Source organism: Pristiophorus japonicus, chromosome 7 (genome assembly GCF_044704955.1).
Source record: "Pristiophorus japonicus isolate sPriJap1 chromosome 7, sPriJap1.hap1, whole genome shotgun sequence".
Taxonomy (NCBI): domain Eukaryota; kingdom Metazoa; phylum Chordata; class Chondrichthyes; family Pristiophoridae; genus Pristiophorus; species Pristiophorus japonicus.
In genome coordinates this window covers 145,746,223-145,764,580 of record NC_091983.1, presented here as the reverse complement: position 1 = coordinate 145,764,580, position 18,358 = coordinate 145,746,223, and positions in this window count along the sequence as shown.

Genomic DNA, 18,358 nt, shown 5'->3' with positions numbered 1-18,358 from the left:
CACATCATGTTCTTGTAGCACATTCTAATATAGCACAACAATAAAAATATTTCCTTAAAATCTGGTTTATGTAGTCCTACACAAAGAGCATGCTTGCTCTTCTCCCATCTCTGAATTACCGTACACAATTTTCTTTTCAACACTCAGTTCAAATATGCCTTACCAGTCTGTTTCACCCAGTCATGTCCCATTTTGTTTGAACTGAAACTGCCTGTTTAATTTCAGAATTTGAACCTGGACCTCTGATCATCACGGCCACTGAATATGAAACAGACTTGATGCAGAAGCAGAGTTCTCTAATCCCTGTTTACTCATCAGATGCATTACATATTTAGAGCAGTTCCCAGCCCCAAAGCACTTTGTAAATGATGCAAATATGCTCATCCCAGTATTCGATCTTTGATCCCAACAGATACACTGACGTATGGCCCTCAAGAAAACTGACATATGTTAAAAGTGTTCTTCTCAATTATTGAAAAACAAAATGTTTGCAGCAGCATAATTGCATCTACTACCAATATTAGTCTTCCATTGAACTGTTTGGCCACTGACCCTCTGTCATTTATCACCCTGCAAGTCAATTCGCCTCCGCAGTAAAGAAATGTGCCTGCGGGTCTTATAAATATATGTAATACACAATATTTCTGAACAGTTGCTGTACTATATGAAATCATGGAAGATTGAGACTACAAATGGAAAGACATTATTAACAGTGACTGCTGCGAAAATCTTCATGTAAATCCACTCTTCAGCTCCTTTGATTCAGCATGGCAGACAGCCAACAGGATACTTGAGATGAGACTCTCATTAATATTTGAGAGAGTGTACCCACTACTTTTGATGTAGAGACCTCCATGCAAATTATGAACTGTCTTGGCTGTCCCACATGGAATTTATTTTTGTGCTGTTTTAGAAAACCAAATGAATAATTTTCAGTCACCATCCAATTCCTTCAGACAGTACCGGGGAAGTGAAAACTTTAAAATGGATTTTAAATATAGAGCCTCAGGCTGAATTTTAGGATTTAATTGAGTTTCATTAAAAAGCAAGAATAAAGAATGCCAACAGAAGGAGTATTGAAAACTAGTTACACATTTCAAGCATTTGTTAATCAATAGAGTTGTAATTCTGGGAAGTGTAGTAAAGCTTACAAAATCAGTCCTTTATAATTGGCAAACATATACAAAGGAGTTCACTAAACATCAACTCTAATATGATCAAATCTTGATCAAAGCAGAAGTATATTTTAATTAAACTATTCCACAGTCCTGTATGCTGTAAAGACACCCCTATCAGTAGCTCTCAATCACCCCTTGTTACACAGCTTTACAACTGCTTATCATGGGCTGACATTTTGTGTAGTACTCCCCTCTTCTGTGACATTAGTAAATTCTGTGCAAACCTCTCATGACATCATGGCCCTGATATTAATATGAAGGCAGCCTGCAAGCAAGGGTGGGAAGAGAGGTGGAATTGTGTGGGAGAAACCCAGAAGTCAAGTTAGCACTCGAAATCTCCGATTTCAGCTTGATTGAGGCAATACATTTTGACTTCCGGGTATCGCATCACCAAGCTGCGCAGTGGGTGTGATGTACACCCGCATGACGTGATCACAACTCTATTTAAAGGGACAACATAGAAATGGAATCTGGAGGAGCAGGAGGTGTTTATGATGGATGCACAGAGAGCAAAGGCAGCACCCAGATTTAAGGATGCAGGCAGAAGCAGGAAGGACATGCTTTTCCCCAGCAATGCGAGGAAGGAACCTACGATTGTCACCAAGAAGACATAGTTGGAAGTGGCTGGAGAGGTGAGCAGCAAGAGCACTGTGCCGCATTCTTGGATGAGTGCAGGAAGCGACTTAATTATCTAACCTGGTCAGAAAAAGGTGAGTACCTTCCTGATGCACCTACATTCTGTGATTTAAGCCCACCACCCACTTTCACTCTATCTTGCCAAGTGTACTCCATCACATCACTCCTCACACCCATTGACATTTCAGCAGCACCCAGCCTTCACTTTCTATGCAGTTCATCACCTCTCCATTTATCCATCCACCATCACCCCAGTCATTATGCAATATTATTCATCTGTCTCTTAGTCACCCTCACTGAATGTACTGCATCCATCAGCTGAATACCTGTCCTTCACTCACTCACAGGTCTGTGTTTTGGCCCCCTGTAGGAGAAGAGAGCGCAAAACGCAAGGGAGACGGAGAGGACTGGAGGTGAGTCGCCATAAATAGTCCAGCTGACAGATAGAGAGGATGATGCTATGGAGATAAGTGGCACGTCTGTTTCCCTCTCCATCAGAGATGAAGAGACTGGGAACTCGCAGATGTCTAGTGACAGAATCACAAATATCTCTGTCACACATGCTGACTTTATTTCATCAATGACTAAACGATGAGAAGACTGAGTATGGTGATTATCAAGATCATTACTTTGCCACGACTAATTCATATCCCTTTCTTTTGTCTTCCAGGGCCTTCACACCCGTGCCCCTCCCTCCCGTTCCTCTCCCATGTGTACCTCTCCCATGTGCACCTCTCCCATGTGCACATGCTGATCTCACCACAGCACCTCATTGCTGACAGGATGGTGATGACCTTCCTCTTCTGATGTGCTGTCAAAAACATCCAACGCGGCTGCCATCCTGATCTTGTCTGTTTGATGGGCTCTAAAGTTGTGAAAAAGCTGCATCAACACAAGAACTCTCTGCCAAAGGTTTGCCAGAGGGAACTGAAACACCAGCTGTGATAAGTGAACTTCTATTCAGATGGGGCAATCACAACTTTAAATATTCACATGAACTGTGGTTACATCTCGCTTCCGTTTCATTGGCGAGATTCACGAACCCCGGGAAACCCGTGCTGAAGACGTTAAAATAAAGTGAAATGCAAATTAAAAAGACCTAATTAATGTCTCATAAGGACGTTAATTGCTGCGATAAGTACCTGCCCACCTGCACTAATTAACTTACTCACAGGCATCCAAATGCGCCTCTGTTAAACCCGGAATTTTTAGCCGGGTTGAGATCACGAGCCAAAAATCAATGATTTTAATTACCCACCCGCCACCAACCCACCCGTTCTTGGAGGTTGAAATATACTCCCATGAATGGAGATTTCGCCCAATATTCACTATTGCCCGTTCCAAATCAATACAGCCATTAACTAGAACTTCTACGGTAATATCAGGTGCCTGAGAGACATACCAAACATTGGCCTCCTTAGCGACTCCCGTTACCGTCTCCAGGGGAGCAATAACGGGGCACTAACCACTCACCGTCTCCAGGGGAGCAATAACGGGGCACTAACTACTCACTGTCTCCAGGGGGGCAATAACGGGGCACTAACCACTCACCGTCTCCAGGGGGGCAATAACGGGCACTAACCACTCACCGTCTCCAGGGGGGCAATAACGGGGCACTAACCACTCACCGTTTCCAGGGGAGCAATAACGGGGCACTAACCACTCACTGTCTCCAGGGGGGCAATAACGGGGCACTAACCACTCACCGTCTCCAGGGGGGCAATAACGGGCACTAACCACTCACCGTCTCCAGGGGGGCAATAACGGGGCACTAACCACTCACTGTCTCCGGGGGGGCAATAACGGGGCACTAACCACTCACTGTCTCCGGGGGGGCAATAACGGGGCACTAACCACTCACCATCTCCGGGGGTGGGGGCAATAATGGAGCACTAACCACTCACTGTCTCGGAGGGGGGCGGCGCAATAACGGGGCACTAACCACTCACTGTCTCGGAGGGGAGGGGGGCAATAACGGGGCACTAACCACTCACCGTCTCCAGGGGGGCAATAACGGGGCACTAACCACTCACTGTCTCCGGGGGGGCAATAACGGGGCACTAACCACTCACTGTCTCCGGGGGGGCAATAACGGGGCACTAACCACTCACCATCTCTGGGGGTGGGGGCAATAATGGAGCACTAACCACTCACTGTCTCGGAGGGGGGGGGGGCAATAACGGGGCACTAACCACTCACCATCTCCGGGGGTGGGGGCAATAATGGAGCACTAACCACTCACTGTCTCGGAGGGGGGCGGCGCAATAACGGGGCACTAACCACTCACCATCTCCGGGGGTGGGGGCAATAATGGAGCACTAACCACTCACTGTCTCGGAGGGGGGGGGCAATAACGGGGCACTAACCACTCACTGTCTCCGGGGGGGGGGCAATAACCACTCACCGACTCCGGGGGGGAGATGGCAGAAATAACGGGGCACTAACCACTTACGGACCAGGCATGGCTCGATGAGCGACTCCCGCTAACTTCGGCGGGAGGTTTGCAGCGGCAGTCGGATATTGTGCTCGATCTCCTTCACCCGAACATTGTGATGTCATTGTCGTGCGCATCGCCCCAGTAGCGCCCCGGACCTGAACTTCAGTTCCACCCCCTGCAGCATCGCCAGGCGAAAACACCAATATCTGCAGGAGGCGTTGATCAGGAAGATGGGCGCTTCGCAGGTGAACGTTGAAGGTGAGGTTCCAAGGGAAGCAAAAAAAATTCAACTGTGGTGTTTCTCATTTTTATGGCTTCCTCTTCGGCCACGATGGATCAACCCGGCACTCTGCTGCAGTGCATTGGGCAGAGCTGCATACCTACCGCCCCTCCCCGGCTGCAGCGCTCCAGGAAGGAAGTGCAGCATTTGATCTAGCACACCACATCCTTCCTGGAGCGCAAACCCCGAATTTTTGAAAAGTTGAAACTCATTTAATGTTTTTAACTTTTAAAAGTTAGCGCCCCAAATAGGGCATCCCCGAATTTCTCCCCCAAAAAGCCTTGATTATGCCTTTCCCCTCCCCCCTCTGGAGGAATACAGGCAGAAGGACAGTTAAAATGGAATGGGTGACTTCCCCATTGTTTCCTCACCCTGATCTGACCTACTGCAATTTTAAAGTGTTGCCGCCATTCATGCTCATGCTCACCGCTACCCTCCCTTCCAATTATGCCCATGCAAGTGGCACCCCTCTCCCAATGTGCAACTGCAGTCACATATAGGCCAGACCGGGTAAGGACAGTACATTTTCTTCCTTATAGGACATTAGTGAACCAGTTGGGTTTTGTGATATTCCGATAGCTTCATGGTCACTTTAAAGTCCACCTCTTAGGCTACATGTAGACCTAGTTTCCTGGCTGCAGCCGAAGAAGGCTCAAGCTAACTCAGGGCAGACCAATATCGCAAAGGTGGCCTCAAGGAGGCATTAGGCCCCTTATGTGTATATACAAAAGGTCTAATGCATGTTCCAAGTTTGGGCACTGGATGCCTATTTTTATGCTGAAACCATTATGGTGGGTTTATACCATCTCGTAAGAGTGGGTCACTAGCATCTCGTAAGAGTGGGTACTTCCTGTTTGCCATATCAGAGGCTTAGGTGCTCAATTAGTGCCAGAAAAATGGGTGGGGCACCATTGAATTTCTAGGCCTAGGTAGTATACAATGGTGTTCTCTCGGGGTCGGTATTAGCACCACTGTTCATTCTGATAAATATTTATGACCTGGACTTGGGTATACAGGGTATCATTTCAAAGTTTGGAGATGACACAAAACTTAGCAATCGAGTAAACAATGAGGAGGATAGTAACAAATTTCAGAAGAACGTAGATAGACTGGTGAAATGGATAGACACATGGGCTGGAATTTTCACCTTGGAGTCGGGTCAGGTGCATGCGGACCGCATAGTGGGTCGGGAACATGATGTTCTGAGCAGCGCATTGTTCAGAGCGGCTTTAAGTTAATGGCCCCAGTTGAAAGACTCATACGTGTTTCCTGGCCCTATTAAATGGTGTAGGTCTGATGACATCATCGAGGACTCGTTTCTAGTGCCAATATTTATGCAACCTTGCATTCAACTTATTTAAAGCTTGCTAGAGGAGAACATAAGAACATAAGAACATTATTATGAACGTGCAGACTGATGAGGTGAAAGGTGAGGACAAGGGGGAACCCTGTTGTGATTCTGAGAGGGAGGGGAAGGGGTGAGAGCAGAGATGCGGGAAATAGAACAGACACAGTCGAGGGCCATGTTAACTATGTCGGAGGGGAATCCTCGGTAGAGGAAAAAGGAAGACATTTCAGAGGCACTAGTGTGAAAGGTGGCGTTGTCAGAGCAGATACGATTGAGACGGAGCAATTGGGAGTAAGGAATGGAGTCCTTACAGGATGCGGGGTGGGAGGAAGTGTAGTCCAGATAGCTGTGGGAGTCAATGGGCTTATAGTGGATACTGGTCGAAAGCCTATCCCCAGAAATGGAGACAGAGAAGTTGGGGAAGGGAAGTGTCGGAGATGGATTATGTGAAGGTGAGAGAATGGTGGAAATTGGATGCAAAGTGAATGAAATTTTCTCGTTCATGGCAAGAGCAGGAAACAGCACCAATACAGTCATCAATGTACCGGAAAAAGAGGTGAGGGAGGGGACCTGAGTAGGACTGGAACAAAGAATGTTCCACATATCCCACGAAAAGGCAGGTATAGCTAGGTCCCATGCGGGTCCCCATAACAACACCATTAATTTGGAGAAAGTGAGTGGAGTTAAAGGAGAAGTTGTTCAATGTGAGAACAAGTTCAGCCAGGCGGAGGAGGGTGGTGGGGGATGGGGACTGGTTAGGCCTCTGCTCGAGGAAGAAGCGGAGCGCCCTCAGGCCATCCTGGTGGGGGATGGAAGAGAAGTGATTGGACGTGCATAGTGAAAAGGAGACGGTTGAGGCCGGGAAACTGGAAACTTAAAGTGACGGGGGGCATCGGAGGAATCACGGAAGTAGGTGGGAAGGGTGTGGATAAGGGAAGAAAAAATGGAGTTGAGATAAAATGAAATAAGTTCTGTGGGGCAAGAATAGGCTGAAACAATGGGTCTACCGGAGCCATCCTGTTTGTGGATTTTGGGAAGGAGGGAGGAGCGGGCTGTGCGGGGTTGGGGAACTATGAATTAGATGGCTGTGGAGGATCTCCAGAGGAGATAAGGTCAGTGATTGTCTGGGAAATGATGGCTTGATGTTCAGTAGTGGGGTCATGGTCCAGGGGGAGGTAGGAGGAGGTGTCAGAGAGTTGACGATCAGCCTCTGCAAGGTAGAGGTCGGTTTTCAAAATAACAACAGCACCACCCTTGTCAGCAGGTTTAATGACAATGCTGGGGTTGAATCTGAGTAGGACTGGAATGAGAGAAGTGCTGCAAGTTCAGAGGGAGGTAGGTTGGAGTGAGTGAGCGAGGGGAGCAGAGAAATTAAAACGGCCGATGTCCCGTCAGCAGTTTGCAATGAAAAGATCTAGAGAGGGTAAGAGGCCAGAGGAAGGGGTCCAGGTAGAGCGATAATTCTGAAAGCGTGTGAACAGGTTAGCTGTGCGGGAGGAAGACTCCTGGCCGAAAAAGTGGGCACAGAGGCGAAGGCGACGGAAAAAGAGCTCAGCATCGTGCCGAACTCAAAATTAATTGAGGTGGAAGCGTAAGGGGATGAAGCTCAGGCCTTTGCTGAGGACTGATTGTTCGGGGTCAGAGAGGTTAGTGAAAATACAGCTGGGGGTGAGATTGGTAGAAGGGATGGGGTCAGAGGGAAATGTATGGGAAGAAGGTTCCGGAGGGGTGTTGGTGTGCGAGGAATTGTTGAAATGCATGATCCTCGACACCTGAAAGAAAGGAAAAAAGTTTTTGATTAAAACGCCAGATTAGATTTCCCCTTCAGCCTCCTCTGTTCCAAAAAAAACAGACCCAGCATCTCCAATCTTTCCTCCTAGCCAAAATTCTCCAGTCCAGGCGACATTTTTGTAAATCTCCTCTGCACCCTTTCCAGTGCAATCACATCTTTCCTGTAATGTGGTGACCAGAACTGCACACAGTACTCCAGCTGCGGCCTAACCAGTGTTTTATACAGTTCAAGCATAACGTCCTTGCTCTTGTATTCCATGCCTTGACTTTAAACGGCAAGTATTTCATATGCCTATTATCCACCTTATCTACCTGGCCTGCTACCTTCAGGGATCTGTGGACCTGCTCTCCAAGGTCCCCTTTTTCCTCTACAATTTTCAGTGTCAAATCATTTAATATGTATTTCCTTGCCTTGGTAGACCTCCCCAAATGCATTAACTGACACTTAACCGGATTGAATTCCATTTGCCACTGTTCTGACCACCTGCCCAGTACATTGATATCTTCCTGCAGTCCGCAGCTTTCTTCTTCATTATCCTGAACCTGTTCAACCTTCGTCGTCTCCAGACCAGATCCAAGGCCGTCCCATCCTCTGTCGTCGAGCTACAGTACGCGGACGACGCTTGCGTCTGCGCACATTCAGAGACTGAACTCCAAGTCATAGTCAATGTTAAGTCTTGGATAAAGAGTCAGACTAGAGACTGCAAGTTCAAAGTAAGTGTGAGCGTAGTCCTTTATTACAGACCTCAGAATGCCTCTCCAGCCTGTGAGGCCTCCTTATATACAGGTGCTCCCAAGAGATTGTGGGATCCCTTGGGACTCCAGGGGATGAGCCCTCTGGTGGTTAGACATGGTAATTACAGGTTTACATACATAACAATACTCTCCCGCACCCCCCCTCACTCCCCCCCCAAAGTCAATAGTGTAAATATTTACAATGTGAGTCGATCTGGGGTCTTCCTTTCCCTGGTTGATCATCTCAGTGCAAATGCTAGTGTTGGTGAGTCATATGTTGGTCTTTTGCTGGGCTGCTGATGGGGGTGATGGATTCTGCTTCGTGGTCAACAGCTGGTTCGAATGACACTTGTGTGTGTGTTGGAGGGTCGAAAAAGGTTGAATCTATTGTGGGTTGTTCTGGATAGTCTATAAATCTGAGTTTGGTTTGATCCAAGTGTCTTCTGCAGATGAGTCCATTTGCGAGTTTGACCATAAACAACCTACTCCCCTCTTTTGCCAAAACAGTGCCAGCAATCGACTTAAGAACATAAGAGTATAAGAACATAAGAATTAGGAACAGGAATAGGCCAACTAGCCCCGAGAGCCTGCTCCGCCACTCAACAAGATCATGGCTGATCTGACCGTGGACTCAGCTCCACTTACCCGCCCGCTCCCCATAACCCTTAATTCCCTTATTGGTTAAAAATCTATCTATCTGTGATTTGAAAACATTCAATCAGCTAGCCTCAACTGCTTCCCTGGGCAGAGAATTCCACAGATTCACAACCCTCTGGGAGAAGAAATTCCTTCTCAACTCGGTTTTAAATTGGCTCCCCCGTATTTTGAGGCTGTGCCCCCTAGTTCTAGTCTCCCCGACCAGTGGAAACAAGCTCTCTGCCTCTATCTTGTCTATCCCTTTCATTATTTTAAATGTTTCTATGAGATCACCCCTCATCCTTCTGAACTCCAACGAGTAAAGACCCAGTCTACTCAATCTATCATCATCATTCTCATCTCCGGAATCAGCCTCGTGAATCGTCTCTGTACCCCCTCCAAAGCTAGTATATCCTTCCTTAAGTAAGGTGACCAAAACTGCACGCAGTACTCCAGGTGCGGCCTCACCAATACCCTGTACAGTTTCAGCAGGACCTCCCTCTTTTTGTACTCCATCCCTCTCGCAATGAAGGCCAACATTCCATTTGCCTTCCTGATTACCTGCTGCACCTGCAAACTAACTTTTTGGGATTCATGCACAAGAACCCCCAGGTCCCTCTGCACCGCAGCATGTTGTAATTTCTCCCCATTCAAATAATATTCCCTTTTACTGTTTTTTTTCCAAGGTGGATGACCTCACATTTTCCGACATTGTATTCCATCTGCCAAACCTTAGCCCATTCGCTTAACCTATCTAAATCTCTTTGCAGCTTCTCTGTGTCCTCTACATAACCCGCTTTCCCACTAATCTTTGTGTCATCTGCAAATTTTGTTACACTACACTCTGTCCCCTCTTCCAGGTCATCTATGTATATTGTAAACTGTTGTGGTCCCAGCACCGATCCCTGTGGCACACCACTAACCCCGATTTCCAACCCGAAAAGGACCCATTTATCCCGACTCTCTGCTTTCTGTTAGCCAGCCAATTCTCTATCCACGCTAATACATTTCCTCTGTCTATAGTTCAACACAAATACAGGATCATTTACTTCAATTTTTCGTGACACATTTGCGCGATCGTGATATGCATTCTGTTGAAGCCGCCTGTTCGTGTCGATCAGGGTGGACTAACGAGAGCCTTGTCTTAAGTGCCCTTTTCATGAGCAGTTCAGCGGGAGGGACCCCGGTGAGCGAGTGGGGTCTTGTGCGGTAAATGAGCAGGACACAGGATAAGCGAGTCTGCAGTGAGCCTTCAGTTACCCTCTTCAAGCTCTGCTTGACTGTTTGAACTTCTCGTTCTGCCTGACCGTTTGACGCTGGCTTAAACGGGGCAGACGTGACATTGCGGGTCATGAACTCCTTGAACTTGGCACTGGTAAAGCACAGCCCATTGTCACTTACAAGGACATCAGGCAGGCCGTGCATGGCATACATGGCCCATAGGATTTCAATGGTGACAGCGGAAATGCTTGCCGACATTATCACATATTCAATCCAGTTGGAGTACGCATCTACAACCACTAAAAACATTTTTCCCAAGAATGGGCCTGCATAGTCGACATAAATCCTAGACCACGGTTTGGTGGGCCAAGACCATAAACTTAGTGGCGCCTCCCTGGGTACATTGCTTAACTGGGAACATGTAACATTTGTGCACACAGGACTCTAAGTCTGCATCGATACCAGGCCACCACACGTGGGATCTGGCTATCGCTTTCATCATTACGATGCCTGGGTGGGGACTGTGGAGGTCACTGATGAAAGTGTCCCTGCCCTTTTTTGGCACCACTACCTGATTACCCCATAGGAGGCAGTCTGTCTGTATGGACATTTCATCCTTGCGCTGCTGGTACGGCTTTATTTCTTCCTGCATCGCTAACGGGACACTAGACCAACTCCCGTGGAGCACACAGTTTTTTACTAAGGACAGTAAGGGGTCCTGGCTCGTCCAGGTTCTAATCTGTCGGGCGGTAACAGGTGATTGCTCACTCTCAAATGCTTCCATTACCATAAATAAATCTGTGCCATCTCCACCCCGTTGGTGGGAAATGGCAGCCTACTGAGAGCATCGGCACAGTTTTCTGTGCCTGGTCTATGGTGGATGGCGTAGTTGTATGTGGACAACGTGAGCGCCCATCTCTGGATGACGGCCGATGCATGTGTATCTATCCCCTTACTTTCAGAAAAGAGGGATATAAGTGGCGTATGGTAGGTTTCCAATTCAAATTTGAGCCCGAAGAGATATTGATGCATTTTCTTTACCCCGTAAACATATGCTAACGCTTCTTTTTCAATCATACTGTAGGCCCACTTGGCCTTAGACAGGCCTCTGGATGCATAAGCAACCGGTTGCAATTTTCCAAATTCATTAGTTTGTTGCAATACACACCCGACCCCGTTTGACGACGCATCACATGCTAGTACCAAACGTTTACATAGATCGTACACACAAGCAATTTGTTTGAACATAACAGCTTCCTAGCTTTCTCAAAGGCATTTTCTTGGATTTTACCCCATACCCATTCGTCTCCTTTACGCAGTAAAGAGTGCAGGGGTTCTAACAATGTGTTAAGATCCAGTAAGAAGTTACCAAAGCAGTTCAGGAGTCCTAGAAATGACTGCAGCTCCATCACGTTCTGTGGTCTTGGTGCGTTTTTGATTGCCTCCGTCTTCGAATTAGTGGGCCTGATACGGTCCGCCGCAATTCTTCTCCCCAGGAACTCCACTTCAGGTGCCAGGAAAACGCACTTCGAGCATTTTAGCCTGAGCCCTACATGATTAAGCCGACTAAGAACCTCCTCCAGGTTCTGCAGGTGCTCGAAGGTGTCCAACCTGTAATCAAAATGTCGTCCGGGAAGACCATAGTGCGCGGGACCGACTTCAGCAAGCTTTCCATGTTCCTCTAGAATATTGCCGTGGCCGATCGAATCCCAAACGGGCACCTGTTGTAAACGAAAAGATCTTTGTGCATGTTGATGTAGGTGAGGCCTTTGGAAGATTCCTCCAACTCCTGCATCATGTGGGCCAAGGTCAAGTCCAGCTTCGTGAAGGTTTTCCCTGCCGCCAGCATCGCAAATAGGTCATCTGCTTTTGGTAGCAGGTATTGATCCTGCAGTGAGAAATGATTGATAATATCTTTGTAATCACCACAGATTCTGATGGTACCATCTCCCTTGAGGACTGGAATAATCGGACTGGCTCATTCATTGAATTCGATCGGCGAAATGATGCCCTCTCGTGGCAGCCTGTCCAGCTCGATCTCCACCCTCTCTCTCACCATGTAAGGTACTGCTCTTGCATTGTGATGGATGGATTGCGCCCTCAGAATCAAATGGATCTGCACTTTTGCTCCTTGGAACTTCCCGATGTCTGGTTCGAACAGCGCGGGGATCTTGCTTAGGACCTGGACACATGAGTGTCATCGACAGACGAAAGCGCTCGGACATCGTCCCAGTTCCAGCGTAACTTTCCCATCCACCTCCTGCCAAACAGCGTGGGGTCATCGCCCGCTACATCCAGCATGGTAAATCGTGCACCACACCATCATAGGAGACCTTTACGGTAGCACTGCCAATTACAGAAATCAGTTCCTTTGTCTACGTTCTAAGTTTGGTACGAATGGGAGTCAGGACTGGCCTTGAAACCTTGTTGCACCACAACTTATCGAAAGTTTTTTTACTCATTCTGGACTGGCTTGCGCTCGTGTCCAGCTCCATGGGCACCGGGAGTCCATTTAATACAACTTTCAGCATTATCGGGGGACACTTTGTGGTAAATGTGTGCACCCTATATACCTTTTCCTCCTTGGTCTGAGGCTCTGGTTCGTCATGATCCACCATGGATCTGTCCTCCTCTGCAACATGGTGCTTTGGAGGATTAGCAGGGTTTGCAGCTCTACTGCACGTACGTTGGAGGTGTCCCATTGTTCCACAGCCCTTGCAAATGTATCCTTTGAAGTAGCATGAATGGAATCGATGATCACCCCCGCAGCGCCAGCAAGGTGTTAATTGTCTTGTATTCACCACCCTTAATGGCAGACTCTGAGTCATCTGCGGACTTGCAGCTACAGGCGTGTAAGTCCTGCCATGTGCACTTCGATTCGAAAGCAACGTTACTTTGTTTACAGTATTTGCAGCAGCACTAGTGTGCTGGGAAACTTGTTTCGTATAGTCACTGGTAGAGATAAACGCCTGGGCTATCGCTGTGGCTTTACTCAAGGTTGGGATCTCTGCAGTCAAAAGTTTGCGAAGTATTACTTCATGGCCAATGCCAAGTACAAAGAAGTCCCTGAGCAACTGCTCCAAATATCCTTCAAATTAGCTCGTCGATGTAGCTCGCCACTTCCTGGCCTTCAGACCTCTTGTACGTGTAGAACCGATACCTCACCATCAGAACGTTTTCCTTCGGGTTTAGATGCTCCCGGACCAGTGTGCACAACTCATCGTACGACTTGTCTGTGGGTTTCGCTGGAGCAAGCAGGTTTTTCATGAGGCCATACGTTGGGGCCCCGCAAACGGTGAGGATAATCGCCCTTCGTTTGGCAGCGTTCCCTTCTTCTTCCAGCTCATTGGCCACAAAGTATTGGTCAAGTCGCTCCATGAAGGTTTCCCAATCATCTCCCTCTTAAAATTTCTCCAGAATGCCCACAGTTCTCTGCATTGTTGCATTGGGGTTTGTAATCTGTATCTCGTTGTCAGTTGTTAAGTCTTGGATAAAGAGTCAGACTAGATACTGCAAGCTCAAAGTAAGTGTGAGCGTAGTCCTTTATTACAGATCTCAGAGTGCCTCTCCAGTCTATGAGGCCTCCTTATATACAGGTGCTCCCAAGGGATTGTGGGATCCCTTGGGACTCCAGGGGATGAGCCCTCTGGTGGTTAGACATGGTAATTACAGATTTAAATAAATAACAGTCAACATCTTCACTGAAGTGTACGAATGCATGGGCCTTACACTAAACATCCATAAGACAAAGGTCCTCCACCAACCTGATCCCACCACACATCACTGCCCCCCAGTCATCAGGATCTACGGCACGGCCCTAGACAGCATGGACCACTTTCCATACCTCGGGAGCCTATTATCAGCAAGGGCCGACATCGACGACGAGGTTCAACATCGCCTCCAGTGCGCCAGCGCAGTCTTCCACCACCTGAGGAAGAGATTGTTCGAAGATCAGGCCCTCAAAACTGGCACCAAGCTCATGGTCTACAGGGCTGCAGTATGGCTCAGAGACATGGACAATATACAGTAGACACCTCAAATCGCTGGAGAAATACCACCAACAATGCCTCCACAAGATCTTGCAAATCCCCTGGGAGGACAGACTCACCAACATTAGCATCCTCAATCAGGCCAACATCCTTAGCATTGAAGCACTGACCACACTCAACCAGCTCCATTGGACGGGCTACATTGTTCGCATGCCTGACACAAGACTCCCAAAGCAAGCACTTTACTCGGAACTCCTACATGGCAAGCAAGCCCTAGGTGGGCAGAGGAAATGTTTCAAAGACACCCTCAAAACCTCCTTGATAAAATGCAACATCCTCACCGACACCTGGGAGACCCTGGCCAAAGACTGCCCTAAGTGGAGGAAGATCATCTGGGAGGGCGCTGAGCACCTCGAGTCTCGCCGCCGAGAGGATGCAGAAAGCAAGTGCAGGCAGTGGAAGGAGCGTGCGGCAAACCAGACTCCCCACCCACCCTTTCCTTCAACGACTGTCTGTCCCATCTGTGACAGAGACTGTAATTCCCGTATTGGACTGTTCAGTTACCTGAGAACTCACTTTTAGAGTGCAAGCAAGTCTTCCTCAATTTTGAGGGACTGCCTATGATGATGATGATCTTCATTATCAACCACACAGCCTATTTTAGTGTTATCTGCAAACTTCTTAATCATACCCCCACATTTAAGTCCAAGTCATTGATATATACCACAAAAAGCAAGGGACCCAGCACTGAGTCCTGCAGAACCCCACTGGATACAGCCTTCCAGTCACAAAACACCCATCAACCATTACCCTTTGCTTCCTGACTCTGAGCCAATGTTGGATCCAACTTGCCACTTTGCCCTGGATCCCATGGGCTATTACATTTGTCACCAGTCTGCCATGTGGGACCTTATTAAAAGCTTTGCTAAATTCCATATACACTACATCATATGCACTGCCCTCATCAACTCTCCTGGTTACCTCCTCAAAAAATTCAATCAAGTTAGTCAGACATGACCTTCTCTTGACAAATCCATGTTGACTGTCCTTGATGAATCCATGTCTTTCCAAATGAAGATTTATCCTGTCCCTCAGGGATTTTTTCCAATAATTTTCCCACCACCGAAGTTAGGCTGACTGGCCTGTAATTACTTGGTCTATCCCTTTCTACTTTTTTAAACAAAGGTATAGCATTAGCAGTCCTCCAGTCTCTGGCACTGCACCTGTAGGCAGGACCTGGAGATTTATCCACTTTCAAAGCTGCTAAGCCTCTAATACTTCCTCTCTCACTATATTTATCTCATCTAATATTTCACACTCCTCCTCCCTCATTGCAAAGTTTGCATCAGCTCCCACTTTTGTGAAAATGGATGCAAAGTATTCATTAAGAATCAGACCCACGTCTTCCGCCTCCACACACAGATTTCCATTATGGTGTCTAATAGGCGCCAGTCTTCTTCTAGTTATCCTATTGCTCTTCATGTTTGTATAAAACATTTTTGAGTTTTCCCTGATTTTATTTGCCTCTCTTTGCTTTCCTGATATCTTTATCAATTGCACCCCTGCGCTTCTTATACTCCTCTAGAGTTTCTGCAGTGTTGAGTTCCCGGTATCTGTCATAAGCGTCCCTTTTTTTCTTTATCTTACCCTGTATGTCCCTTGGCATTCAGTGGGATCTAGATTTGTTAGCCCTACCCTTTTTTTTTAAGGGAATACACTTGCTCTATACTCTCAGGATCTCCTCCTTGAATGCCTCCCACTGCTCTGACACTGATTTACCATCAAGTAGCTGTTTCTAGTCTACTTTGGCCAAATCCCATCTCAGCTCAGCAAAATTGGCTTTATCCCAATTTAGAACTTTTATCACCCTTTGTCGTTTTCCTTAACTACCCTAAATCTTACTGAATTATGATCTCTAGCACCAACATGCTATCCCACTGATGCCCCTTCCACCTGTTGCTCCTCATTCCCCAAAACCAAGTCCAGAACCACCCCCTCCCTTGTTGGGCATGCTACATTCTGGCTAAAGAAGTTCTTCTTGTTGTCTATGGAGAAAGAGTCGGGCTGAACATTGTGAGCTCAAAGTAAAGTGTGACCTTAGTCTTTTATTGCAGGTCTCCAGAGTGTCTCTCCAACCTGAGAAGCCTCCTTAAATACTTTACTCCCATGGGACTATGGCATCCTTTGGGACTCCAGGGAATGAGCCCACTGGTGGCTGTACAGAGTAAATACAAGTTTACATATATAACAACACTCCACCCCCAAAGTCAATAGTGTAACTATTTAAAATGTGAGTCAACCTGGGGCCCTTCTTGCCCTGGTTGATTGTCACAGTCTGAAAGCTGGTGTTGTTGAATCATTTGTTGGGTCCTCGCTGGGCTGCTGTGCAGCTGGCCTTGCTGGGCTGCCTGGTGTGTTGGGTCCTGCTGGGCTGCTGTGGATGATGGGTTCTGCTTCATGGTCAACCGTGGTGCCGGTTGCCATTGATGTGTATATTGGGGGATCAAAAAAAATAGGATGCAAGGTGGGTTGCTCAGGATAGTCCATGAATCTGAGTTTGATTTGGTCCAAGTATTTCCAGTGAATGAGTCCATTTGAAAGTTTGACCCGAAACACCCTCTCCCTTCTTTAGCCACGACAGTGCCGGGAAACCACTTGGGACCTTGTCCATAATTTAATACAAATACAGGATCATTGATTTCAATCTTGCGTGACACATTTGCGCTGTCATGGTATGCACGATGTTGAAGCCGCCTGCTCTCTACCTGTAGATCAGGGTGAACTATCGAGAGCCTTGTCTTAAGTGCTCTTTTCATGAGCAGTTCAGCAGGTGGGATCCCAGTGAGTGAGTGGGGTCTCGTGCGGTAGCTAAGCAGGACTCAGGATAGGCGAGTCTGCAGTGAACCTTCAGTTACTCTCTTCAAGCCTTGCTTGATGGTTTGCACTGCTTTCTTTGCCTGACCATGGGACGCTGGTTTAAATGGGGCAGATGTGACATGTTTGATCCCATTACAGGTCATGAATTTTTTGAACTCAGCACTGGTAAAACATGGCCTGATGTCGCTCACCAGGACATCGGGTAGGCCGTGTGTGACAAATATGGCTTTCAGAAGTGGCAGCGGACGTGCTAGCCAACATTATCTCACATTCAATCCACTTGGAGTATGCGTCTACAACTACAAGGAACATTTTACCTAAGAATGGGCCTGCATAGTCGACATGTAGCCTAGATCATGGTTTGGAGGGCCAAGACCATAAACTTAGCGGCGCCTCCCTGGGTACATTGCTTAACTGTGAGCAAGTATTACATCTGTGCACGCAGGACTCTAAGTCCGCATTGATACCGGGATCTGACTATCGCTTTCATCATTACAATGCCTGGGTGGGTACTGTGGAGGTAATTGATGAAGGTGTCTCTGCCATTCTTGGGGATCACTACTAGATTGCTCCACAGAAGGCAGTCTGCCTGTATAGACATTTCATCTTTGCGCCGCTGGAACGGCTTTATCTCTTCCTGCATTTCCACTGGGACACTGGACCAGCTCTTGTGAAGCACATAGCTTTGGACTAGAGATAATAAGGGGTCCTGTCTTGTCCAGATTTTGATCTGCCAGGCAGTGACGGGTGATTGCTCACTCTCAAATGCTTCCATAACCATGGCTAGATCTGTGGGCTGCACCATTTCCACCCCTGTGTTGGGCAATGGCAGCCTACTGAGAGCATCGGCGCAGTTTTCTGTGCCTGGCCTGTGGCGGATGGCGTAGTTGTATGAAGACAATGTGAGCGCCCATCTCTGGATGCGGGCCGATGCATTGGTATTTATCCCTTTACTCTCAGAGAACAGGGATATAAGTGGCATATGGTCAGTTTCCAATTAAAATTTTAGCCCAAACAGGTAGTGATGCATTTTCTTTACACGCTAACGCTTCTTTCTCAATCATGCTGTAGGCTCTCTCAGCCTTAGACAGACTCCTGGATGCATGAGCTACCCGTTGCAGTTTCCCGAAATCATTAGCTTGTTGCAATACACACCTGACGCCCTATGACGACGCATCACATGCTAATACCAAACGCTTACATGGACCATGCAACACAAGCAATTTGTTT